Here is a 27,521-nt window from a genome sequence, read left to right as displayed (position 1 = left end):
GAAGATTCATAACAGCACTCATTTTTTCGCTGTGGTTTTTGTTGACTTTCCCTAATATCAAAGCTCATTTATCTTTCAACCTTCTAAAAAAGTGAAGATTTTTCCTTTGTGGGTACGAGACAAAGGGATACCAGGCAAGTCCCCAACAGACCCAGCCAATCTACCATTGTGTTTAGGGAAAATCTTGGGCTAGTCTTCTTCCCCATTATGAGAAAACAGTTTGTAGTTTTGACAAGTTCCTGAACTGAGTTGCCTTTCTATCACTGAAGGACATTTAGACCTCTGCTTTTCTAACAAAAATTTGAACAGTTAAATAGAGCTAAAATAGAGCCCACAAAATGAACAGATGTATGTGGAATTAAATTTACTGTTGGTCATCTGAGAGAAATTGCTCCTAATTTTCTGGTGAATTAATTTGGATTTATATCCAAATTGATAAGTATTTTTTTCTGAATGGTAATTTGTTGATTAATTTGCTACTGTTTTAACTCAACCTTGGGATTCACTATTTCATACTCTTCATTTTATTTTGTATATGGTGCAAAGAAGAAATGTGCTTTAATAATGTATAGTCAGGAGGCTGGGGTTGTAGCTCAAGTGGTAGCGTGCTCGCCTGGCATGCGTGAGGCACTAAAAATAAAATAAAGATATTGTGTCTACCTAGAACTAAAAAGTAAATATTTAAATAAAATGTGTAGTCAGAAACATTTCTTGTCCATCTACCCATTTCCATGTAGCCATATAAATAATTATTAGCTTCTAGTTTATTTTTCCCATGTTCCTTTTTGCAAAAATTAGCAAATACGTGTGTGTTTATTTTATATATTATTTTTCATTTTTATGTAAGGGAAACATACTATATACATTATATAAATTATATATAGCTATGTACCAAGCACGATATATATCTATATCCATATCTGTATCTATGTATAGATATATATAGAATGTATACCTACATATATACACTAACAATAATATGATAATAGCAGTTCATGGGGATCTTTTTTATTCTCTTTGTCTCTGCATAGTATAGATATTATAATGAAGATATTTGGTTAACAAGTCCCCCAAGTAAAACTTATAATGATGAAAATGGCACATCATAAAATTTGTTGAAGGTTAAAAACTTATGTAAGAAGCACATTGGGAAAGATTACATGAAGTTAAAGTTGGTAGAAATAGCATTTAAAAAAAACCAACTAAAACATCACAGGGTAAGGTTTCTCACTGACTAAAAACCATGGGGGTGGGGGCTGGGGTCATGGCTCAGTGGTAGAGCACTCACCTCGCACATGTGAGGCACCAGGTTCTCTCCTCAGCACCACATAAAAGTAAATAAAATAAAGGTATTGTGTCCATGTAGGACTAAAAATATTAAAAAACAAAAACCATGATCATAATCAAATTTTCTTGACAGAGTTTTGGTATGCCAAATTTGACTTGGGGAAATTGGGCTCATTAGAAGTAAGAGCTGCCAGGGAAAAATAACAATAGAGAAGCTGTAATTGGAAAAACATGATAGTCTTAAGAAATCCAATAGAACAATCATAGCTTCAGAGTAGTATTTAGTTTGAAAGACTCAATCTTCATAATCAAGATTATCAGTTACATTACATATAAAATGAAAAATTAACTGTGCTGTATAAAAATTGATCAAAGAATCAAATTGGCTTAATGGAATGAGCTCCAGAAAATACTTGCTATTTTTTTAACCACAAAGCACAAATTTCCTAAGGGGATTTTTATTGATGGCTCTATCTTATTCTTTCCCAAAAGACCAACTGCAACCAAACAAGTGAACGTAACTTCGAGATCTTATTTTCTTTATAATAAAATAAAATGAGGCTTTACACTGGGTCATGTGGCTCTTTCTCTTCCTATCTCCTCCCAATTCAGAATGCCTGCATCTTGTCACAGCCAGCTTTCTCCGAGATCTGCAGTTGGCCTCAACGCTTTCAGTCTCAGGACAATCTTCTTTGTACTTTCAGCCTTTATTTTTTTTCCAGAAAATCAGCTTGGTCTGCCCATCATAGGTACTTTGCTTCCTGTCCTAAAGCCATTTTCCTTAGGCATGCTGAGAATCCTGGTCCGCCTTGTACTGGGTCTGTTTGTAGGATTGGTGTTTGCCACACTTCTTCCAGAAAGCCCACAGGGTCTTAGGACATTTATCATGCTTGCAGGAGTACTATTGGCACAAAATGCCAGAAAATACCTTTTTGATGAAACTGGATCGTGTTTTTATGATACTGTTTAAAATATGTTACACAGGATCAAAATACCTTCTGGGTCATAAGGTGGTGTCAAACAAACTTCACTGGTGTGTCCTCAGCTCCTTTTCTGCAAGTCTTGCCCTTGATTTTTTTTTTTTTTTGTCTCTTCCATTCTCTTGTGATCTTTGATGTACCATTTCAGCTCAACTAGGAATCAATTAAGCTTTCCTTTGAAGTGTTTCTTTCTCCCCCCCCCCCATTTCCCAATAACTCAATCCTCTTTCCTCTGGAGATCCTTGAATTCATTAAGCAGTTCAGACCTTCTTTCCTCCCTTCTGTCCCCATTATGAGTCACCCATTATTGTTGTGACATTTGCCTACTTCAGATACTCACCAGCTTGAGAAGAGAACACTCACCTTGCCTGTGAGTGCCCTCAATCCCATCTTGACCTTCCTGGCCATTGCCTCTCCCCAACTTTGGCTGAGGCTAATCCTATTGTTGATCAGGGAAATTGTGGGAGCTCTCAGTGAAGGGCTCCAGGGACTCAGAATCTCCCCAGTTCTACTGGCAGTTCCATGCTGGCCCTGAGCCTTGGTGTAATGATTGCGTTTAAGATGGTGCCTTAATAAATGGTCTATTGTGTACCCCCATTCAAGACTCTGTGCTCCTGTCTTCTCAGCTTTAACTGGTTATTTTTATTGTTATAATAGTAATAATGATGATGGGGATGATGGTGATGATGATAATTATTAGTGGCGGTGCTGGGGATTAAACCTAGGGACTCATGCATGCTAAGTGCATGCTCTACCATTGAGCTATATCCCCAGCCCCAAGTTTCTGTTCTGATAGCCTTTTTCATACTTTCATTACACTGAGACTGCATTATCAGCCTTCTGAAAGAGCAGGATTCCTATCCTTGAACTCTAGCCTCAGGTTTGATACCCTTTTTCCAGCTTCCAGAGTTTCTGGTGTCTATTAGCCACCTGCTTAACTAGACCTCTGAGTGTTAGCTGCTCCAGACTTTCCATATCTTGGCCTCTTCTGTAGTTTAGTACACCTACTCTTTATCTCATATTGAATCTGCCAGGCATGAACCATTTGGTAGGCTCCTTCCTCATACCCCCACAATTTTCTCCAGTTAAGACACAATTTAAATTACGCTTCTTTCTATTCCCCCAGCATCTTCTTAATTGTAGAAGTTATTTCCATGTCCAAGTCTCAAGCAAAGACTTCCTTTCAATTTTTCATTTTGGCAAGACTTAAACATATTTAAATATGACCAACAACATTTTATTGTATCACCACACTTCTTTGTGTGTTAACCTTTCAATCTTTAGTTCCTTTGGGGAGAAATCTTTTTGTTGTTGTTGCCACTCTACAATGCTCTGAAGTATTCTTAGAATAACAAGTAATTCACCTACTATCTACATCTGTTCAAATATTTCATATCATTGCTGTTCCCCCAAACAGAAAGGTCATAACATATTAACGTATTGAAAACTTGTTGAGTGCTGGGGCCCTTGGGGTCCGAGGGTGGATAATTTGCAGTCCTTGTCCTGAAGGACACACCATACAAAAACTACAATACAGTAGGATGAAAGTTCTACAGATGGAATGTGCAAGGAATCTTGGGAGCACAGGAGTAGGTTTGACTTCCTGCCTTAAAGTAAAAGATTCAAGGATTGCTGCACAGTCAATTTTAGCTGGTTTCTGATGAATGAGTAAGAGTTTGCCACAAGTGGGCATCGATGTACCTGGCAGGAGAAACAGGAAGTGGAAAGATGATCAGACATGTCAGAGAATGGCCTATTCCACTGAAGGAAGCATGAATAATTCGGGTGGCTCTATCAGAAACTTCACAGAAGGAGGAGGAGCAGGAAATATGGCTGGAGAGACAGGTTGAGGACCGCTGGTGAAAGATCTTACACGCTATGTTAAGGAGTTGAGACTTGACCCTATGGATGGAAGGGACCGCTCCCTGACAGTTGAGCAACTCCTCAACTGCTTGATGGAGTAATCCAATCCTTCTTGCCTGCCAAAAATGTATTCACTACATTAAGAAAAAAAAATCAAGAATTTCATGCTGTGGAAGCTACATAAAGCTGTGGAAGCTACATAAAGCTGGAATGATTGTTTAGAAGACAGGTACCATCAAGTACCGTCCTACACATTAGCTCCACAAATCTCTTTTCTCTCATTTTACAAAGTATCTTTCCTTATTTTGTAGATACCCTGTCAAAAAATATACTTAAAAGTATAGCTTAGATCTCCCTGATAGTCTGATATGTATTTACTTGTATTTGAATTTTATGGTGAGTACAGAATTGTTTTTATAGGAAAAGTGTGTTAGTCAGCTTTTTGCCACTGTGATCAAAATATCTGACAAGATCAACTTAGAGGAGGAAAGTTTATTTTAGTTCATGGTTTCAGAGGTTCAGTTCATGGTCAGCTGGCCCCTTCGCTCTGGGCATGAGATGATGTAAAACATCATGGCAGAAGGGCATGACAGAGGAATGCTGTTCCACACATGGAAGCCAGAAAGGGAGGGTGGGAGAAGTCAGGGGGTCAAAGTGAAATCCCAGAGAAGCCAGGGGTCTAAGGTACAATTCCAAGAGCATACTCCCAGTGACCTACCTCCTCCAGCCAAGCCCCATCTGCCCACAGTTATCAATCATAATCCTTACAAATTATTAATCCATCAAATGGATTAAACCACCAATTGGGTTACAACTCTCATAATTTAATCATTGTATCTCTGTACATTCTTGCATTAATACGAGAGCTTTTGAGGGACACCTCATATCCAAACTGTAACAATGTGCATGTGTGTGAGTGTGTGTGTGTGTGTGTGTCTTTGTGCCTGCATGTGTGTATAAGGAGAAAGACATCTACAGAGATAGAGATAAGTAGATAGATGGAGAGGATAAAGATTGTAAGAGCTTCTGATTTGGCAATATGTTTTCCTTGAAGTTGTTTTGATTATATACGACTTCTTCCCTGAGTTACAATGAGGATAAGATCTCAAAGTTTTCTGGTAAAAGACTAAAAATTTTAATTTATCATACAGTTTTAGAAAAGGAATTATATTTCAAATATATATAGAAATGTTTTCAAAATTCTTCCTTTTCACAAACATTTTTTAACAACTTTTCTCTAGATAAGTATGAAGAAAGTATTCCTGAGAATGATTAATCAACTTCCTGTTTGTAAACATGAGTCCTAGTGAAATGCAGTGGGATGGGGCGCTGTTCTACATTGATTCAACATTTTTTATACACCAGACCCTTGGTGAGGTGCTGGGGTGAGGTTTACCAAGAACAAGAGTGATTCCTCTGCCTGGAGCCATCCTGATAGCTCTTTGTCACATCATCTCTGGCCCCGTGGTTGCTTTACTCTTGTGGTCTGGGCCTTATTTGGGTCATTGAAGTCCATTCATACTGCAGCCTGAAATTGCTTCTGTGCCTGGCTTCCCATTCTCTTGCTAACCTCTTTCACTTCCTTTCCAGTTTGTTTTAGGAGCACTGGGGGTCATTTACAACCTAAGCAAAGTTATATGTATCAGTCAGGTTCTCCAGAGAAAGAGAAGAAGAATCCATATTATATAGGTAGATAGTTTAAAAAAATATATACATATATAGTCAATTCTTGTCATTCATATTAATTATAGTTGCACTCTATTATGTTACTGAAAATACTCAATTAGTGAATACCGAATTTATGCGCCTATGAATGATAGGGAATATGATGGGGAATATAAGATTGAATTCCTAAAGTTTCTGGTCATAACATTTTCCTCAGTTCACCACTACATAATCCTTGTTTTATGTGTGTTTCTGTTTAAAGATACTTAATATATGTCTTGATTCATTAACATTGAGTTCATGTTCAAAAGCACTGCCACTCATACCTGGATGAAGCTTATGTAGCACATGAAATTTCTGTGTAATTTATGGCAAAGTCTTCTTGCACTTAGAAACACTAGAGTACACTTCAGTATCACAGTAGGGAACCATTTTAAACACCAAAAGCAATGAAAAGCACAAAAATGCAACAACAAAAAAAGTGACACTAAATATAGCCTCAAAAGGAGACTTGTTTATAGTATGAGAGTTGAAAATAGAAGGCAGAGTCTTGCCTAGTTGATCTCCGATGGACCATGTATTGGGGGTAACTCTAAGCTTTTACTACTCTGTAAAAGTACACAAATGACCACAAGAGAATTGTGAGTATTGATTGAATTTTAGCAAGTAGGCAAATTAGCGAATATGGAATTTGTGAATAATGAGGATTTACTGCATATGTATATATGTGTTCTATACAGCTAGAAACTCAGTAAGGAATAAATCTGCAGACTTGTGGCAGAATTTCTTCCCCAGGCAAACCCTCAACTTTGGGAGGGTCTTTAGCTCATTAGAGAGACCCACCCATATTATCAAAAGGGATATCCTATACCCAAAGGAAATTGGTTGTAGATATTAATTATAGTTGCACTCTATTATGTTACTACAAATACTGAATTTGTGAACACCAAATTTCTACTTTTTTACAATGCCTTCACAGCAATACCCAGGATAGTATTTGACTAAATTTCTGGTGTACTATAACCTAGCCAAGTTGATGCAAAAACTAATGCTTATACCATGCAAACAAATTTAACTTGAAATTAGTTTCTCTCTCTATATATATATATGTATATATATTGTGCAATACTGGGGATGGAACTCAGAGTTTGCACATGTTAGGTAAGTGCTCTATGACTGAGATACACACCCAGCCTTTTAATTATTATTATTATTTTTATTTTGTTTTGAGGCCCGGTCTCACTAATTTGCCCAAGCTGGCCTTGAATTATGATCCTTCTGCCTCGACCTCTCAATTTGCTAGGCTTATAGGCCTGTACCACCGTACCCTGCAGTTTTTCTATTCTTGAATTATCTTTTGGCTACATGGCCACCAGTTGTCTCCACCGGCTGTTTCTGTCAGGATGCCTATCTCCCTCCTCCCCAGGCCTTTCTCTTTCCTCTCTGCAGAAGAGCAGGGCAGCCAGCATTCTGCTTCTTGGGTTTGTGCCCTCGGGTGTGTTCTCACATCCCCATAGCAATTCAGTATTCATTTTGGTTAATTTAAGTGGGGGTCAGAAATAAAAGGCGAAGGGTACATTTGAGGTTGCTCTGGAAGAGTGATTAGGATGGGGGCAGGCTAAGGTGGAGTGGGTCTGAGCCAGGGGGGAGAAAGGCGAGCCAAAGCGCTCGTGAGAATACAGTGCCCAGCACAGACTTGGAACAAAAACCACGGAGAACTGTGGGGTAGCAACATCCAAGACTGCTAGGGAGACGGAAGTATGGACACTTTTCACTTGCCACTTGATTCATCCTTAAATGAAAGGATGGGTGAGGAGGACAGTTTAGGCATTGCTATGGTTTGTCTCCTCCAGGAACTCATGTTGGAGTTTAATCGCCATTGTGAGGTGTTCAGAGGGTGGACACTCAATCGGGCTGTGACGTTTAGAGGTGGGGCCTTTGGAGGGTGAATCACATTAGATAGTCACGGGGCGGAGCTCCCGGGGTTGAATGCTGATGACTTCATAAGAAGGAAGAGACCAGAGGATGCACAGGTTGTGCTCCTTCTCCCTCACCATGGGATGCTTTGCACTGCCTTGGGACTCAGCCAGCAGGAAGGCTGTGGTCATCTTTCACTCCTTCATCTGAACCTCTAGAACCTTGAGGCAAAATAAACCTCCTTTCTTTAAACCTTAGCCAGTCTGTGGTGTTGCGCTCTTAGCAGCAGGAAGTGGACACCTGGACACAGGCCTGGTGTTTTTATTGTCATTGCCACCCCCACCACCTGCCTCCCTAATGAGCTCTCTAAATATCCAGTCTGAGCCTCAGTTAACATTTCGTGCACACTCCTGCTACAAGTGCTGGGTAGAAAGTCTAAGATCCAGGATATGAGGGACAGGAGAGGAAATGTAATTGAGAAGGAGAAATTGGGGGCTGAACATTTCACTAGCCATTGAAGGCTGATGATTTCCCCACTTTTCACTTGCCACTTGATTGGAAGACCAGGAAAGCTTCTAAGAGGCAGCGCCATGCGTAAACATGGCTGCCAGGGCCCATCCTCCCAGACTGAAGGGTGGCTGTGTAACCACGTAAAAACAGCCTCTTCTCTCCATGCCAGAGGTGACCTGGAAGAAGCTGAGAGCATCCTCTCTTCTATCCTCCAGCCTTTAGAATACAGAAACCACAAAGCACTGACTGAAAATGGCTGACTCCTTTGTTCTCTCTCTGCAGAGCTAAGAGACTTTGGGAGGTTTTTACAGTCAGTTCAAGTGCAAATGGATGTGAGGATGTGAGTAGTTCTTACTTTCCAAAAAAAAAAAAAACAAAAAACAAAAACCTCAACCAAGTTGCCTCCAGGTGCATCCCAAATGGCATGTTGATTGACTCGACTCAAAAAGAAATTAGGGATGTAAATGTGTTAGAGAAAATTATTATCCAAATCACAACATCCTCTTCAGACAGTTGTATGATTGAATACTGAAAAGAACATTAAAAATCTTCTAGCAAAGCCCTTTGCCAAGGTATTAAATGATAAACTGGTATGAATTCCCTTCTTGCCCTCTGAGAAAAAGATATTTTTTGCCTTTGATATTAATTCAAGTTTGTTTGCATGTATAATTCACACACTTTGGTGGGTGGCCTTCTGTCAAAATGCCAGGAGATTTCATATGTAGAATTACTAATACTCAAAGTGATGTCTTAAAGCAAATGGAGTGCCGTCAATGTATCCCAAAGGTGAACATGATCAACCAGAAATGATATAATAAGAATATCTTCTGTTTGTATGTTATTAATCTCTTTGAAAAATGTTATAACATTATTTTCTTTTTGTATAGAAACCTATTAAACATCTGAACTTCCTCTTGGCCAAAGATGTCTACCTCATGGATTGATCAATTCACAAATAAGGTCATTTAATGTTAGATGGTAGAGAGATGACTGTGAACAAGATAGGCTGAGTCATCTTTGGAGCTTACATTCTAATGTGGGGAGACACACAAGATAAATTAAACAAATGTACAAGAACATCTCTGCACCTGAGTTTCAGCTTCCTTCTTCTGCCATTAAATCCACCACTTGTAATTAATTCCACCAACATCACCTATCATTTTAAATTACTGCTTTATTCAATAGAGTTTCAGCAGTCATTTGCTCACATACATGTATGGAGTTGGGAGAAAGGGCGAAAACAAAAGAATGTGGAGCAACTTTTCCTGATGTTGATCTTTGTAGGTACCAACAAGGTCAGACTTTTCTGTGCTCACTCCAGGATGGTCAGTAGATAATTCTGGGAAGTTGGGGCTGTTATATGACTATTATGCAACAGGTCTGTTCATGATGTTTTGTTCTTGCAGAATTCCAGGGACAAAGGAGCATGTAATGAAAGCCAGTCAATAAAAAGCATTTGTATTGATCAGCAAATGTATTCGTTTGGTCAATGAACCAAAATTATATATGTCAAACCATGCTGAACAATGTCCTGTAACTAATAACTGTATTTTTCAGTACTCAACCAAGTGAAAAAAATCCATTATCAATTCTTAGTTGGACTGAATCTCTCTCTCTCTCCTCTCTGCCCCCATCCTTCAATAGTTTAATAGTTCAATGGTCTCTCAAGAATGACAAGTCAAAGGCCAGGGGCATTCACAGGGGCAGGCCATCTCAGGACTTAATGCCTTACCCTTTCTGATGGGACCTTGTTTGCCTTGACTCCAGAGGCAATGCACTTTTGGGGGATGGAGGTAAATGAATAAATACATACCAAGAGCTGAAATTTGGTTACAAAATTAATTGAACAGGTTGTGGTCAGAGGGCATATCTTCTTACAAACAAACCAAGCAGAGACCCACTCAAAGAGTCCACCAGATATTTCTATATACAAATGTGACACAGTATTCATGCCTCTGGGCTTTTGGTTGTGGATATAAGTTTCTAGTTACTAGAGGTAAGAGAAAGTGACTCAGAATACCTAAGAACTGTTAATGGAATTTTTTTCACTTGGCTGAATTCTGAAAATTATAATATTACAGTTATTAGTAACAGGATATTGTTTAGAAAGGATTGCGTTTTACTACTTTAATAAAGCATCGAAATGTACATGTATTCCCCCATCATGTCACATAGTGTTTAAACTACATTTATATCTACACTCTCTCATTTTGGAAATAATAGAAAGTGTGATTTATTGAAAAACAAAACACACTGGACTCAAAGGCAGAAGACCAGATTCTAGAATTTAATAAATAACACTGAGTTAGGAGCAGTGGCATATACCTGCAATCCCAGCATCTCAGGAGGCTAAAGCAAGAGGACCACAAGTTCAAGGTCAGCCTCAACAACTTAGCAAGATGCTGTCTCAAAATAAAAAATAAAAAGGGTAGGGGATGTAGCTCAGTGGTTCAATTCCCAGTACAAAAATAAACAAATAATAAATATAAAAACATATTTCTGGATTAGTTTTTACATTTCACAGCTTGAGAGGCATTTCTGGATGACCCATAAGTTGCCTTTCCAGTTTAGTTCTTCATTCTCTTGAGTAATCAGTCCGGGTTAGTCTAGTGAGGCTGTGCAGGATTCTCAGCTCCTGTCCCCACCTGAATTCTACTTTCTTTTTGTCCCTTCTTCTTGGGTACACCAACTATCTCACAGTGAATTATAGAACTACTCCCAGAGATCAGAGCAGTGGAGGATTTTTAAAAAATATTTTGCCTATTTTATATTGCATTTGAATAATACTTTTATTAAAATTATTTTATATGGAAGGATTGTACAGAATGCTGAAGAAATACAAAGATCACTTAAAATGAATTCCATGGACATTTTGTTCTGCTCACTGCCTCCACACATTTGTTATATGAAAATTCTTTCCATGCCTATGTTCCAGAGACAGAAATCAATGAACAATTCCAAAATGGTTTATAAAATTTTTAAAAAATAAGTTGTAGCTGATTCTTCAATAAAGGACTTCTTCCACTTTTCCAGAGATTCCCGTACTGATGGATAGACCATCTCAGAGAGAATTCCTTCCTGATTGATGATCTTTCCCTGAGGCCTGGCCTGCCACCAAATTTTTTTTACATCTTCTCATCTTTGGCTCATAACTACACTCACAGTCACATAACCAGCAGCACAATTGTGAGATAGAATAGTGCTCCTGCACAAAAAGTTTCTTTGAGCTGACTCTTTATAGTCAAACCGTTCCCTAGCCCTAACCTTTGTCAATCACTAATATGTTTGCTGACCCTGAAGTATTATATTTTCCAGAAAAATCACACAAGTGGAATAATTACAGTATTATCCTATGGAGTCTGACTTCTTTCAATTGGCACAATGTATTCAAGACTCACTTATGTTGGTGCATCTATTGTTAGTTTCTTCTGATTGCTGACTCGTAGTCTGTCATAAGGATGTACTACATTTTTTTTTTTTTTAACTCACCTGCAGAAGCACATTTGGGTTGTTTCTAGTTTGGGGCAAGTATGAATAATGCTACTGTAATAATCCTTCGTGTACAGGTATTTGTGTGGATATGCATTTTCATTTCTTTTAGGTGAACACTTAGGAGTGGAGTTGCTTGGTCATAGGATATGAATATGTTTCATTTTCTTAGAAACTGTCAAATTTTCTTTTCACAGACTTTGCAACATTTTTGTGTGTCCACCATTGATGTATGAGAGCTGCAGAAATTCCTCTGATAATGCTTGGTATAGCGAGGTTGTATTTGTTTGCTTTTCCACACCAACAGGTATATTGTGAGATATACATTATTTAAATCACGAGAACATATTTTGCACTTAATATTGCATTTGAATATATTTGCATTTGTATTAAATTGCCAATATCAGGACAAATACCAAGGACCCGAGGAGGACCATGAGCAAGTATTTGACTTACTTCTGCTAAGGCCAAAAGGATGCATAAAAGAGAAGCATATCAGAACAGAGGAAGTCCCCACTGTGGCAAAGTAGACATCTGAAACTATGAAGAGCAAATGGATAGTTTCAAAATTTCTCTCTTGTCCCTATAGCCCACTCTCAAGAGTTTGAAATATAATGTCCCTTAGATTATGCCATGATACAACTAGAGAATATTTAAAATTATAAGAAAACTGTTTGCATTTTTGAACAAGTAAATAGATAGGCCTGCCAACACCTTTAGTCCCGTTTTAAGAATTATATCTGAATCCTCTGCGGGAATTGTCTTTGATTTACCATCTCTCAACCAGATGGAACTTCTGGGTTTTGAAATGGGTTGTACCTCAGACTTACAGTATTTGAGTCATACAGTAGAAGACCTGATGTCCTGCTTATGACTTTCATCCTTACGACATCTCAAAATCTTCTGACTTCCTCCCTCATGAGACTGGGCTAGCACTATGGTTTGCCCTGTCTTTATGTTGCTTGGAAGTGGGTATAGCTGGTTTGCATCTTAAGTCTGAGTTATTTCCCAAGTTAGAAGGAAAGGAAAAACTTCTTATAGTCAGAGTTTCTCCAAAATATTCCTTTAGGATGATGCCAAGTTGAAGGCCACAACACCATCTTACAGCTGAGCCCAGCTCTGCCAGTTCCCCAACACCTCAGCTTTGGAACAAGTGGCTTTCATCTTCTGTTGAACACCAGATGAAGGAGCTGGCTTGTGTGTTGGGGCCATGTGTTAAGAAAACCATCTTCAGCATCTGAGTGCCAGAATTCTGTTTAGGGCATCTGATTCTCACACGGGGAGAGATGTGAAAGGCCTGAGATAGACCAAGAACAGACTCACGTCTCCCACTTAGGTTCTTCTTAGGCAGACACTCAGCATATCGAGAGAGGTAGCAGGCGGAATTTCTGGCACCATCTTAATTGTTGTCTGTCTTTCCTTTGCCTTTCCCCATCTTCCCAAGGTACACAGTTGGATTCTTTTTATCATATTAGTTTTCTGTGCTGGTGTGAAAAAGCAGTTTACTTGTTTTCACAATGAGATGGAGAAAATTGGGTGGATTTTACACACTTTTTGCTGTCTAGAGGCAAACTTGGCCAGCTCCATGCCTGTCCCAGGTGGTGTCCCTGCCCCCACAGGTGACAAAACTGATGAGCTCGCCCACAGAGGACCATGCTCCATGCTGTTCCTGCACGAGCGAGAGCCAGTCTCTTTTCCTGCTTCTAGCTTGGAGCTATAGAGTGCCCCTCGTGAGGTCTATAAATGTTCCAGCAGATTACAGAGCTGGGCTCATTAAAATCTGGCTGTAGAGCAGTGGTGGTAATAGAATATGATGTGTTATTACTTCCATTTTCATTTTCTGAAATGACCGTAGCATTACTCATTGGAGATACATTAGACCTTTTGGACATGTTTTTATATAATCAAGTTTGTAGAAATAAAAATGCCAACAAAATCCCCCAAATTTGGCAATGCAAAATTTCCAAGTCTGGTTAATAATATAAGAGAACTGCTGTTTACATGTGATAAACTACAATATATGAAAATAGGTAAGGACTTATAAATGTACCTAATAACAAATTATGTAAAAATAACTGAGATAGGAATTGAAAAATTGCTAGCACAAAGTCTTATTCATATAGTAGGCATTCATTAAATATTAATTGCCCTTTTTTTTACATTTTTAACATTTTTGTACTTAGAATATGGAATTGTTAAAGGTCTAACCTGCCAAAAAAAATTTTAAAGAAAAGAAAAAAAGTGCTTCAGTCAGTGGAGTTAGTCCTTGGGTACCCCATTTTTTGACTTATTTTGGGAAGGCAGTATTGTGTAAAATATTATGAATTAGACAAACCTATATCAAACCTATATCAAACCCAGCTATCTGTATGACTCTGAGTAAACTGATTGTCTAAGCATCAGGTTTTTATTCTCAGAATGAGAATATTCTGAATATCCAAGGCAGTAGATAATGACACTCCCGTGCAAAATTGTTCGAACAGTTAAGGACAAGGCCATTAACATTCACTTTATTGAATTCCTTTTGCTTTGATTCCAGTCAACCCTCTAATTATGTAGTTTTCAAAGTAGGTCGCTCTAGAGGGAGATTTGGTGCTGACCACATGGGCTTTGGGACCTTATTTGTCATTTCCCTAAATAAACCAATGATTCTTATTTACCTGAACATGTTGCTTTACCAGAGAAAGAGAATGCACCATTTATGCAGACATGGGCTCTGTCTACCGGTGCAGTGAAGTCTCATTCTAAGTTAATATACCTCATCTCATAAGCGTAATTAAAGTGAGTTTCACTGCTTCTCCCCGACATGGGCCTGCTTTTTATGTGCAGGTGAAATTAAGTTTTTGAGCCTGCAAGGTGCACAGTAGCAGTTGAAGGTTATAAATTTAGCAAGGTAAGGAACGCCACCCAAGGATACCTGGACAGAATGACGAACCTCTTCTCAGACTACTCTACTTCTGTGTACCCATTAAAATTTTCATGTAATCATTACTAAGTACTAACTGAACATAATTTAAAAATAATAAGTATTTGACTTGTAATGGAAAAACTCCCAATTCCTGCTATTTATAGGCAACCGCTTTCAACTCCATAAGCTATTTCTTCTGGTATTCCAGTTTCTAAATTGCATGCTTCTGGTGTTAGTTTCTTGATTTTTAAAGTTTCAGACAGCACATTTTCTATTCGCTTCATACTATGGGAGACGTGGTCTTTGCCAGTACACATACCCACACACATCAATACACATCATTGCTAAAGCAATATGCCCTAATATTCTACTAAACAAACTTTGAGGCCATTTAAAAATGTTTGCTATCTGTGCCGCTTTCAAATGCCCATTTTGAAATTCAGCTTTGCTTTTACAAGATTTCCATTCTAGTTGGGTGTGGTGGGGCACACCTGTGATCCCATCAGCTCAAGAGGCTAAGGCAGGGGGATCACAAGTTCAAAGCCAGCCTCAGTAACAGTGAGGCCCTAAGCAACTCAGTGAGACCCTGTCTCTAAATAAAATGCAAAATAGGGCTGGGGATGTGGTTCAGTGGTCAAGTGCCCCTGAGTTTAATCCCAGGTACTGCCCACTGCCCTTATGGCCCAAAAAGATCTTCATTCTAAGTATTCCTCCCTCCACCTAGAGATTCTTCTAACTGTAAGGCAAATCTTAGGTCATATCCAGGTATAAAATAAAATCCAGTTCTGCTGTTCTGAGGAACTTGGGACCCCTCCTCTGGCTGCTATGCCTGCAGTGCTTGCTTTCTGCAGTGCTTTGATTCTGCTAAATCTTGAATTTATACCCTTAGTTTCCTAAACAATCCTTGCCTTTTGTTTTTATGATGTTTTCACAACCTCCAATGACTCATTTAAAAGGTACCTGGATGTCATTGTTTGCAGCATCCTCCTGGAGATGGCCCTCCTGGAGTCTTCTCCTGCTTTGATGGCCGGATCTGCTGGAGACTGCAGGCTCCTCTGCATTGCCAGGACCCCCTGCCTCCCTCCCCACAGGAGGCTCTCCAGCCTGAGTTGGGGGTGGTTTCATGAGGAGGCTCTGAAAGGAGAAAGGGGAGAGAGTTCCAAAGGAGCAACTCTCCAGGCTCTCTGCCACATTCCCAACTCATTATCCTCTATTTTAAGGAAATACAATCTTCCATACTTTCCTGGGAAAGCATTCATGGTAGACTTTTATTTTTTATTTCATGCCCCAAAGTATCTTTATTCTGTGTTTACACTTATTAGTCTGACTGGGCTCATGTTCTAGGATAATTTTTTTTTCCAAATTTCAAATGCATTCTTCTGCTGTTTCCCACTTTCAGTTTTACAATTAGGAAGTCTGATGCTATAATAATCCTTTTTTTAAAAAAATTTTATACTGATTATTGAGCCTTTGTTTAAAAATAAGGATTTTAAGAGAATATTCTGATGATTTTTTATACCTTTGTTTTATTTATTTATTTTTATATGTGGTGCTGAGGATCGAACCCAGGGCCTCACACATGCTAGGCAAGCGCTCTACTGCTAAGGCCCTGCCCCAGCCCCTGATAATTTTTAAGATCTAGCTTTAATCCTTGTTATTCATGAACTATATATGACATGATGTGGATTTAACAGTGGGTCCTCTTAAACCTAGAAACACATGCCTTTAGTTCTGGAAAACAGTCTGGCTTATTTGTTCTGGTAACCTCTTACCTTTTGTTTTTTTAACTGCTCCTTATTTCTGAGTTTCAGTGTTTTAGAATTTCCTTTTGTATCCTCCCTTATTTTTGTTTTCTCTGTTCTCCGTCTGTTCAGTCTTCATCTTCCACATGAAAACTTCTCTGTGATGCCTGGTTATCTCTAATGATTCATTTGCAAAGAAAATACAACTTGGAGCTCTGTTTGGGGGCTCAGTGGAAATCTTGTGTATCTTTGTAGGCAGGGTCTAGCTTTCTCACCAGGATCACCCAAAATAATTTCTTCCAGATGCATTAGTTTCCCTGAATGGAACCCTTCCATCTCCTATCTAATGATACTAAACTACCTGCAAGTGTTCGGGGGGGGTGGGGGGGGAGGTGGTCCAGCAGGGAAAAGGTGCTGGTGAAGGGAGTGGGGTGGGAACAGCAGATCTTATCAACCCCCAAGTAGTCTTATTCATTCTAGTTTCTCTATAACCGTGAGATTTGATGCCATACACATTGTGCTATGAGGATGTAGGCAGTTTGGCTGGGATAGTTGTCAAACTGTTTCTTGTCAAGATTGATGTGCCTGTCTACTTGATGCTCCCTGTACACCCTTTAGAAACTGTGACAAGGGACAGTGGCCCTCAACAATAGAGGCCTGTGCTTTCCTCATAGTGAGTACATTGCTGAGCCTTCACTTACAATCTAGAAGGTAAAGTACTTAATCTATGTGGAAAGTGCTTAAGATGGTTCCTGGCACAGTACCTATTATTACATACACAATTATCAATGATTTATTAACTCTAAAATGATAAATCAACTCTCTCTTTTGTTCCTACAATTTTGCTAAGGGTGTCTTTACTTCGAATATGAGCCTACCCTCAAGTAGGTTATATTCTAGGTGTGACCCATTGAGTAATTAGGGGGACTCCTGCATCAGGGTGACACAGAGAGTGAAAGAATAAAATTCATACTATCAAAGAGAATAACAGAGGTTCAAAGACATTACCTTGCTCAAGGGCAAAAGAATATTTTCTGTACTCAAAGAGAATTCAGAACTCCTTCCTCCCAGGTGTCTGGGGCTTTAACCAACATATTTCTACTTTTGTTTTTATTCTACTTCAAAAAGATGCTCTGAAGTCCTTTAATTTATGAAACCCATGGATTTCCCCCAAGAGGTGGTCTCACTCAAATGTTTGCTTCCTTTTAATAAATCTATATTTTCAAAGATGTGTTAATGTTTAAAGGCTGGTTTCATTTTTATAGAAACGGGAAGCGTATACTACAAAATATGTTTTGAGAAGAATTTCAGCTGTTTTCTGTTGCCCTTAAAGCAACAAAGTACCCAGAGGACTTTAGCAATAGGAAGCAAAAATGACTAGTATTACCCCACGAGAGAGCGTTAAATGGCACAGAGGAAAGCATTATCACACAATGTCCAGTGCTGGCCACCAGGTTACACCTTCTAACAGGCTAGACTCTCATCCTTTGAGGGGCAGTTCTGAGAACTAATAAAACATTTCTATTTCTTGCCAAGATCAGGGCAGTTTGTCTTCTCAAAAGAGATGCAGGCTCAAAAAGAAGTTGGTTTTCTTCAAGTAGTTTATTGACAGAAAGACTTTGCATAGCTATCAGCATTATTACCAATGTATTGCTTTGTTTATTTTTAATGTGAACAGAGATCATCCAAAAGAGCTTCTTCAAGTCCAGAGTCACTTGACCATCTTTATCTGCTTTGAAAATAATGGCCTAAGCAAATATGATTCATTCAACAAAAATTTATCAAAGGCCTCCTCTGTGTCAGGCACCAAGCAGATCCTACAAAGTGATTCCAACACGTCCAGGATTCCAATGTTTACCGTCTGGGAAGACAGACAGATGATAATTAAATGATCACACACAAAATGGGAATTGCAACCAGAATGAGCACTATTGAGAATATCAGAACAGCACTATTGATGTTAGTTTAGGCATTTTCTCTTACCCCCATAAAGAGTAAGTGGCTATGGAACTTGAAGAAGACAGAAAAGAAGTACGTGCAACATTCTGAGACTGATTTGGGGGGTGGTTTCATGAGGAGGCTCTGAAAGGAGAAAGGGGGAGAGAGTTCCAAAGGAGGACGGCATGAAGCTTGGAGATTTGGGGGACCATTAAGCAGTTCTCTCTTTGTCCTTAACACGAAGAGATGCCATTCAAGGCCTTAAAAAAAAAAAGGAGTAACATCTTTAGACTACAGCTTTTAAAAAATTATTTTGGCTGTAATCTAGAGGATGATTTAGAAAGATAAGCGTGGATGAGGGTAGATGCCATATCATGGATCAGGCCTTATTGAGAATTGTTACAGGAATGTAGCATTTAATTAATAAGAGAATAGAGTTGTGAAGAATGTCGAGAATTCAATCCAAAATTCTCCTTTCAGATAAATAGATGCTGAAAATGTTCAGGACAAACGACTGCATAAAGTCTCCCAGAAGAGAAAAATCTACCACATCTCTCGGGAGCAGGCACTGACATTTGACTTTATTACAGGGGAGCCCATTCTGTCCTTTAAAATGCCAGGTTTCTTTCTGGATAACCTTCACAGCGACATTGTGAAACAATTTGGCATCATCATTTCAATTTTGCAGAGGAGGAGTTCAAGAATTTAGGTGAGGGAGACATAGTGAACTGTTGTAGGTCATGAAAAAATTGAGTAGCCATGTTAATTGTTGAGTTTCTTCTCAAGGCCTCAGTTCTCTGAGTTGTGCAGGTGACTGCCTTCACCAGAGGTGTCCCTGAGCACTGATAGTTGCATTGGTATCAAGAATAATGTTTTAGATGTGTTGAACACCTCCATAACTTTATTCTAAGCACAAAGCTAACCCTTGGCCTCAATTTTTACATTTTTATATATGTTCATATTTTGTGTATTTTCCACTTAATTTCACCAGTCTTTCTATGTTACTTAAAAAAAGTTTTAACTTAAATTCTCTAAGTTCTCAGCCCTATCTCTTATGGATCAGCAAATACTAGGTGTCTAACATAATACACAGGTGGGTTTTCAAAGAGTTGACATAGTTTAGTCCCATGGAAAATGATGCACATGAATTTTGACCTTCTAATGCAAGTTTTCTCTGTTCTTGTTATATGATAAAAAGTCTATAAGTTGTTTTAAAAATTAAATTAATCGCAATAGTAATATTTTTCCCTAAATATTGATTTTAATTAGCAACCTGTAACATTGACTGCTTGTTGTCTAAAATCTTCAAGAAGCTTTAGAAGTATATCATGCTCTAAAATTTCTGGAGCTTGTTAATGGGTAAGTTTTCCTACTTTTTCTCTTCTGATACAGGCAAAACTTCTGGCCTGAAATCAAAACTCAGGATTTTTTCACTAGTTTTTTTTTAATTGAATTAGACAAAGAAGTTTGAATTTGTGTATTTTCCACTTAATTTCACCAGTCTTTCTATGTTACTTAAAAAAAGTTTTAACTTAAATTCTCTAAGTTCTCAGCCCTATCTCTTATGTATCAGCAAATACTAGGTGTCTAACATAATACACAGGTGGGTTTTCAAAGAGTTGACATAGTTTAGTCCCATGGAAAATGTTTATAGCATGAAATCATATTATAATACATAATAAAATTCATCTATGAAAGGCTGGCAAAACATACCTTTACATCTTAGTTATTCAACTTGTAATTATCTGGATAAATTCAGGCAAAAGCCATTTACTTGTTTTGAACTAAAACACCTGAGCAACAGAGAGAACCCCTGAATTTTATTGAAATTATACATGTATTTTTACATATACCTCTATATTTGGTCAGGCTGGTATAGTTTTTCTGTAGAGATTTCTAATTTTAACATTACTTAGTTAAAGCATTTTTATGTCTTTTGATCTTATACTCAACTAAATAGAAGTCTATAAGAATGACTAAAATGTAAGAAGAATGAATAAGTAAAGAAGAATAGGTAAAATGGTGAGTAAAAATCAAGGAGATGTAGGACTTTTGCGCAGTCTCAAAATGTCTCTCCCCTATAGTCGTTTTACAGGAGAGAAGACTGGCAGACAATGCCTTAACCAACAGCTCAAGTGCAACACTATGAAATATGATGCTCACATTGTGTCCTAGAAATAAACTTTACATTCTTTAATCACACATACTTATGATGGAATAAGAACCCGCTAAATGTAAGCTGAATAATGTTTATTGGCAGGAGTATAAGCTTTATTTGACATAGTTACTTATTATGCCTCCACTACTTAATAAGTGCTAGTTGATAAGCAGTTACAAGTTACAATTTCATTTGACAAACATTTATTGAACATCTGTAAGAAAGTCTAGATAGAACATACACATATGCACATGCACACACTTTATTTAAGAAATAACTCTGTAAAGAATGTTGTTACACAAATGGTTCTGGGAAAACTAGAAATCCATATATAGCAAAATGAAATTAAACTTCTATCTCTCAACATGCACAAAACTCAACTTAAAGTGGCTCAAGAGACCCTGCGCCTAATAGAAGAAAAAGTAGGCCCAAATCTTCATCACGTTGGATTAGACCCTGACTTCCTTAACATGGCTCCTAAAGCACAAGAGATAAAATCAAGAATCAATAAATTGATTAAATAAATAAAACTGAAAAGGTTCTTCTCAGCAAAAGAAACAATCTTTGAGGTGAAGAGAGAGTCTACAATATGGGAGCAAATTTTTACCACACGCACATCAGATAGAGCACTAATCTCCAGGATGTATAAAGAACTCAAAAAACTTAGTACTGAAAAACAAACAACTCAATCAATAAATGGGCCAACGAACCCAACAGACACTTCTCAGAAGAAGATATACAAGAAATCAAAAGTATATGAAAAAAAGTGTTCAACATCTTTAGTAATTAGAGAAATGCAAATCAAAACTATTCTAAGATTTCATCTCGCCCCAGTCAGAATGGCAGTTATCAAGAATGCAAGCAATAATAAGTGTTGGACAGGATGTGGAGAAAAAAAGTACACTCATACATTGCTGGTGGGACTGCAAATTGGTGCCACCAGTTTGGAAAGCAGTGTGGAGATTCCTCAGAAAACTTGGAATGGAACCACCATTTGACCCAGCTATCCCACTCCTTGGTCTATATCCAAAGGACTTAAAATCAGCATACTATAGTGACATAGCCACACCAATGTTTAGAGCAGCTGAATTCACAGTAGCTAAACTGTGGAACCAACCTAGATGCCCATTAATAGATGAATGGATAAAGAAACTGTGAGATATATATATATATATATATATATATATATATATATATATATATATATACACACACACACAGTGGAATACTATTCAGCATTAAGAGAGAATAAAATTATGGCATCTGCAGGTAAATGGATGGAGTTGCAGAACATTATGCTAAGCAAAGTAAGCCAATTCCTAAAAACTAAAAACCAAATGTTTTCTCTGATTAGTGAATGTGGATCTATGGGAGTGGGGCATGGGAAGAATGGAGGAACCTTGGATTGGGCAAAGGGGAGGATGGAAAGGGATTAAGGGAGTAGGAAAGATGGTGGAATGAAATGGACATAATTACCCTAGGTACATGTATGATTACATGACTGGTGCATCTCTACAGAGTGTACAATCATAGAACTGGAATGTTGTACTCCATTTGTGTTTGATGAATTGAAATATATTCTGCTGTCATGTACAACTAAGTAGAACAAATAAAAATAATAATAATAATAAAATTTTTAAAAAGAATCTAAATACAAAAAAAAATGTTGTTACATGATTGGGACTACAGTGGGTTCCAGAACTTTTGACTTAAGCATTCATGTTGGGTCTTCCTGGTACAGGGATCTTTAACTCTGATTTTTTAAAACCAACAAAATTTAGTTAAGTTTAATTAAAATTTAATTGAAATCACATTTGATTTAAAAATGTTTTGAAAGACTTAAGAGATACCTTACCAAAGAAAAATAAATAAATATCCCTGAGTCTCTATTGGTATAAGTATACAAATAGTGGACAAAGGCTAACAAGTTTCTTATAGAAGGACTCTAATTAATAATTGTGGCAGGAAGGGGATAGATATAAATCCACTATAACCCTACAGTGTAGACAAAGGAGAAAAGGCCACAGTTGGAGAAAAGATGGCCTTATTGACAAATGGTGTTGAAACAACTGGACATCCTTATGCAAAAAAAAAGTGAATTTATGCACACATCTTATATCTTTCACAAAAATGAACTGAAAATGGAACACAGGTAAAAGGCAAAGCTATAAGTGTGCTAGAGAATAGTAGGAAAAAAAACTAGATGACCTTGAGTTTGGCAATAAATTTCTAGAGACAAAGCAAAAGGCATGATGCATGAGAGAAAGAGTTGATGAGCTTGACTTCGTTAAAATCAAAACACCAGCTCTGCAAAAGATGTAGAGAAGAAAAGAAACAGATCAGGAGAAAAATATTTGCAAAAGATATATCTGATAAAGGATTATTGTCAAAACACAAAATTTACTCTTAACACTCAAAAATAGGAGGACAAAGTAATTTGATTAAAAAAAAAATGTGTTAGACACCTCACCAAAGAAGACAGAGATCACAAGTAAACATACAGAGATGTTCCACATGTGTTTTTTTTTAATTCAGGGAAATGAAAATTTAAAATTATGAGCATGTATGAATAAGGCATAATAAATCCCACTACTGTGTATAGTTATAATGCACCTACAAAAATGAAAATATATATATTTAAAAAGCCAAAATAATATAGAATTACACACTTTAAAATGTGTAAAATTCAGAACACTGACAATACCAAATGCTGACAAAGATGTGAGCAGCTGGGACTCTCAGACATTGCTGGGAGAAATGCAAAATGGTAGAGTCACTTTGGAAGATATATTGACAATTTCTTATGAAACAAAACATATTTTTACTATATGACCCAGCTTTTGCATGCCTTGGTATTTACCTGAAGTAATTTAAAACTTATGTCCACACAAAAACCTGCCCACAGATGTTCATGGCACGTCTATTCATAGTTGCAAAAATTTGAAAGCAACCAAGAGGCCCTTCAGAAAGTTAATGAATACTTTAAAAAGATTAGTGATTGCCAGGGATTTCAGGGAGGGAGGGGATGAATAAGGAGAACACAGAGAAGATTTAGGGTGGTAAAAAGATTCTACATGCTACTATAATGGTGGATATATATTATTATACATTTGTCCAAATCCATGGAATACACATCATCAAGAATGAACCCTAATGTAAGCTTTTGACTTTGGATGATAATTATATATCAATGTAGGTTCTTCAGTCATAACAAAAGTAGCACTCTGGTGGGAAAATATGTAATAGGAAAAACTCCACACGTAAGAGGAGGGGATATAGTGGATATCTCTGTACCCTTCTCTCACATTTGCTGGGAACCTAAAACTGTTCTGAAAAAAAAATCATAAAAATAACTTGCTCCTATCATACAGAGACCTAAAAACAATGGCCCATATTGGTATAAGTAAATAACTGAATAAATATGCAGTGGTGGACAAGAGATAATACTTCCTTCTTTAAAGAAGAATTCTAATTAGTAATTATAGAAGGAAGGTAGTAAATACAGAAACACCACTAGAATACTACAATAATTATTGCTTCTGGCAGGAACCACTAATGGATGCTAAAATTAGTTGGTAAAAAAAAATGTGTGTAAAATCATAAGAGGATCAAGAGGTACTTTCATCTAAAGGAGGTCTTCCAAAATAGTAATTTGACAATGGAGAAGCCTCATATACACTAAGGTTCCTGGTATATCATGCACCCCCGAAACATGCCCTGAGAATTACATATTTTCTCTGTGCCCCCGAAAGAATCCAGAGCTCTCTCCCATCATGTAAGCATGAGACAAACCAAGACTAAGGCATATCATACAGATCAGTTAAATTAGTAATAATTTAGTACTATACAAAAACTCCAAAGTCTTTGAAGACAAGAAAGACCAAGGAATTATGACTGATTATAGAAGACCACAGAGACAATGCCAACTGAATGCAATGTGGGATTTTCGATTGGATTTTGGAACAGGAAAAAAGGATTTAATGGAAAAATGGGGAAATCTAATAAACTCTGTGGTTTGCTTAATCATATTGTGCCAGTGTTTATTTCCTGGTTTTAATAACTGTCCTGTGGTTATACAACATTGGTGAAAATTACATGGGAACACTATTTTTTAAAATAAATTTTCTATAAGGCTAAAACAGAAAAATTTGTGATGCTTCTGCCTCAGTCTCCAGATTTATTGTCTTTCAAGTTAAAAAGTTATTCAAAGACAGTAAATCTGGAGACTAAGGCAGAAGCATCATAAGTTCAGGACCAGCTTCAGCAACTTAGCTAGACTCTCAGCAACTTGGTGAGATCCTGTCTCAAAATAAAAAAAAATAAAAAGGGTGCGGGGGTATAGTATAGTGATAAAACACTCCCGGGTTTAATCCTCAGACCCCAAATAAATAAGCAAGCAAATAAATGATAAATAAAAGACAATAAATTGGGACTGAACATTAGGAAATGAGCACTACGTTCACAATTGTAAGTGCATCACGAATGGGGAAGTCTAGGTCTCTGAAACCTTTTGTTCTGCTCCATCTCTACTACTTGAAACACATTTGTTTTTTAAACACTGGCATAATGTAACTCATCTTTAAAGTTAACAGAAAATTCTTACTACTACCTGCGTGTCAGTTGTTCATTGCCAACGAACCAGTTGAAGTGAATAATCCATTACCCCTGGATTAGAGTGAATCTTCAGAGCCCGCAGCATGTGAGAAGTGCTTGCAGTCTCAAGACGTATCTGAGTGCTCACTTCTTTTGCTCCTGTTAGTCCATAAAGTGCTTTCTTTGCAAACCATCATTGGTCGGTAATGTCTTGCTATATGGATGCTGCTAACAACAAAGTGCAATTCTAAAGGTTTTTCTGCTTTTACTGAAATTGATTAGGTAGTATGTTACATCCAAAAGCAGCTCCTTTTGCTTTGGCATCTTATAAAAAGAACATGACCATGTGATTCTCAAATCTGTTATTTATCTGCTTCATGGATTCTCTGTGGGAGAAGAAAGATGAGAGGGACCCAGTATCTTTCTCTTTATCGCCAATACTTTTGCTGTACAGTGCTATTCTGATTACTTCATGAACACACACATATACATATGCATAACAATTTAACAATATCACTAACAGTTTAAATCAGATAATATTCATGTAACTAACATAATTTTGGAGATTTCTTGCATAACTAACAAGATGATATAACTTAGGGAAAAGATGTTCAGCAACATATTTTCTGGAAAGAAACTTCGGTCCTAGGATTTATTACCTCAATTCTCAATTATTCTTCTTCAATTATGGAACATGGTTGGCAGTCTATAGCTTTTTGTTTACATTTTAGTCTTCTTCGACTCTGAACTACAGGGAAGTTTTGTTTTTGTTTTCCTAAAGTCTTTGCAAAGCTTATTGTTCTCCAGTTGATTAATGACAATAAAATGTTTAGGGAATCTCACTTTTCTTAAATGTTTTCTTTTATTCATGGTTTTTATTGTGATGGATCAAAGATTATTTATCATGAATATTTTAAAATACAATTTGGGAGGTTTATTTCTCTGATTAAATTCTGAAGAAGCAAAGTTGACATTTTGATTTTAATTCTTCTTCTCAGAATATGAAGAATTCTAAACCAATAATTTTTTTTCTTGTAAAACTGAGATTAAATATAATTAAGTAACTGAAGGTTAAGTGCAGTTGTAAAAAATTACTTTACTTATTAAGTATAGTGGATTAAGCCATTCTAAGAGATTAGAATTAGGATAATCTACCCAGTTATTACGATTTATATTATTCCCTAATTTAAAATTTCCTTGATTTATGAAGTATTGAATTTGTAATAGATACAGATTACTGCATTAGATGTTACCCCAAAACTTAGTGTTTTAAAATAACAATAAATATTCAGTATTCTCATAGTTTCTATGGGTTAAGAACTCAGAGTTGCTTATCCTGGCAATTCTGGCTCCAATTTCTCTTTAGATTGCAGTCCACATGTTGGTAACAGCATTAGTCCTCTAAAGCCTTGAGTGGACCTAAGGGATTTGCTTTCTAATTGGCTCACACAGGTTATTATAGCAAACTGGTCTTGGGTTTTGCCTAGAAGTCTCATTTCCTCTCACTTGGGCTTCTCCATAGGGTGTTTGAGTGTCCTTAGAACAAGGTGGCCATCTTCCTGTAGAAAAGGTAATCCAAGAGAAGGAAGACTGGAAGCTTCAATGTTCATTTTGAGATAGTCCCAGAAATCTTATACAATGAAATTATTGTTTAGAGTTCTATTTATAATAGGAAGGTGCTACACAAGGCACGAATACCAGGAGGGCAAGGTCACTGGGTGCCATCTTGGAGGCTCGTCACTACAATACTCTTCCTAAAGGAAGCAAGTTTGCATCTCTTTATTTTCATATTAATTGTCAATATCTTTTCCTATTTTCTTAACTATTTCAATTCTTAATAACTGTTCTTGTACATTAGATCAGGGCTTTTAAAGCATATCATTGTAGCAACATTTTACTCTTGCTCTAATAAACATGCTTTGTACTTCAGTAACTTTGTAATTCAGGCACAGAATTGCAATATAACAAGCACATGAACAGATTTCACTTCAAGCTGTATCTTGGAATTTTACCAATATTTGGAAGGAGAGTTCCAATTAATAATAATAAATCCAAATACTTTGTCATATTCATATTACTGATAGTGCAATTCTGGTTAGGCAGAATGATAACGTACGTGATGACATCACCATTAATCACACGAAGCTTCAGGGATGTCTGAAATTTCATTCACTTTGACTCCTTATCTTCCAATGCCTGAGCTCACTGAACAGATTTGGGTCAAATAATGAGGCCAATTGTAAGATATTTCCATTACATAAAGCTTTTTGTGAATTCTGATTTGCACCCCATTTTGTCCTAAGGAATCAGTGCTAAATCTTATGAAACTACAGCTGTCTTGAGGGATTGTACTGGATTTTGGGGAACCCTTTGTCTGATTTCTCCCCCTTCCTCTTTCTCTTTGCCAGAGCTTTTATGTCTGAAGGCTCAGAGCCTTAATTTCTGATTATAAATGGCTCTCACCCTTTGTT

The sequence above is a fragment of the Marmota monax genome, unplaced genomic scaffold (genome assembly GCF_021218885.2).
Source record: "Marmota monax isolate L192 unplaced genomic scaffold, Marmota_monax_Labrador192_F-V1.1 WCK01_AAM20220418_F8-fsc00041, whole genome shotgun sequence".
NCBI lineage: Eukaryota > Metazoa > Chordata > Mammalia > Rodentia > Sciuridae > Marmota > Marmota monax.
This window is presented reverse-complemented; position numbering follows the sequence as displayed.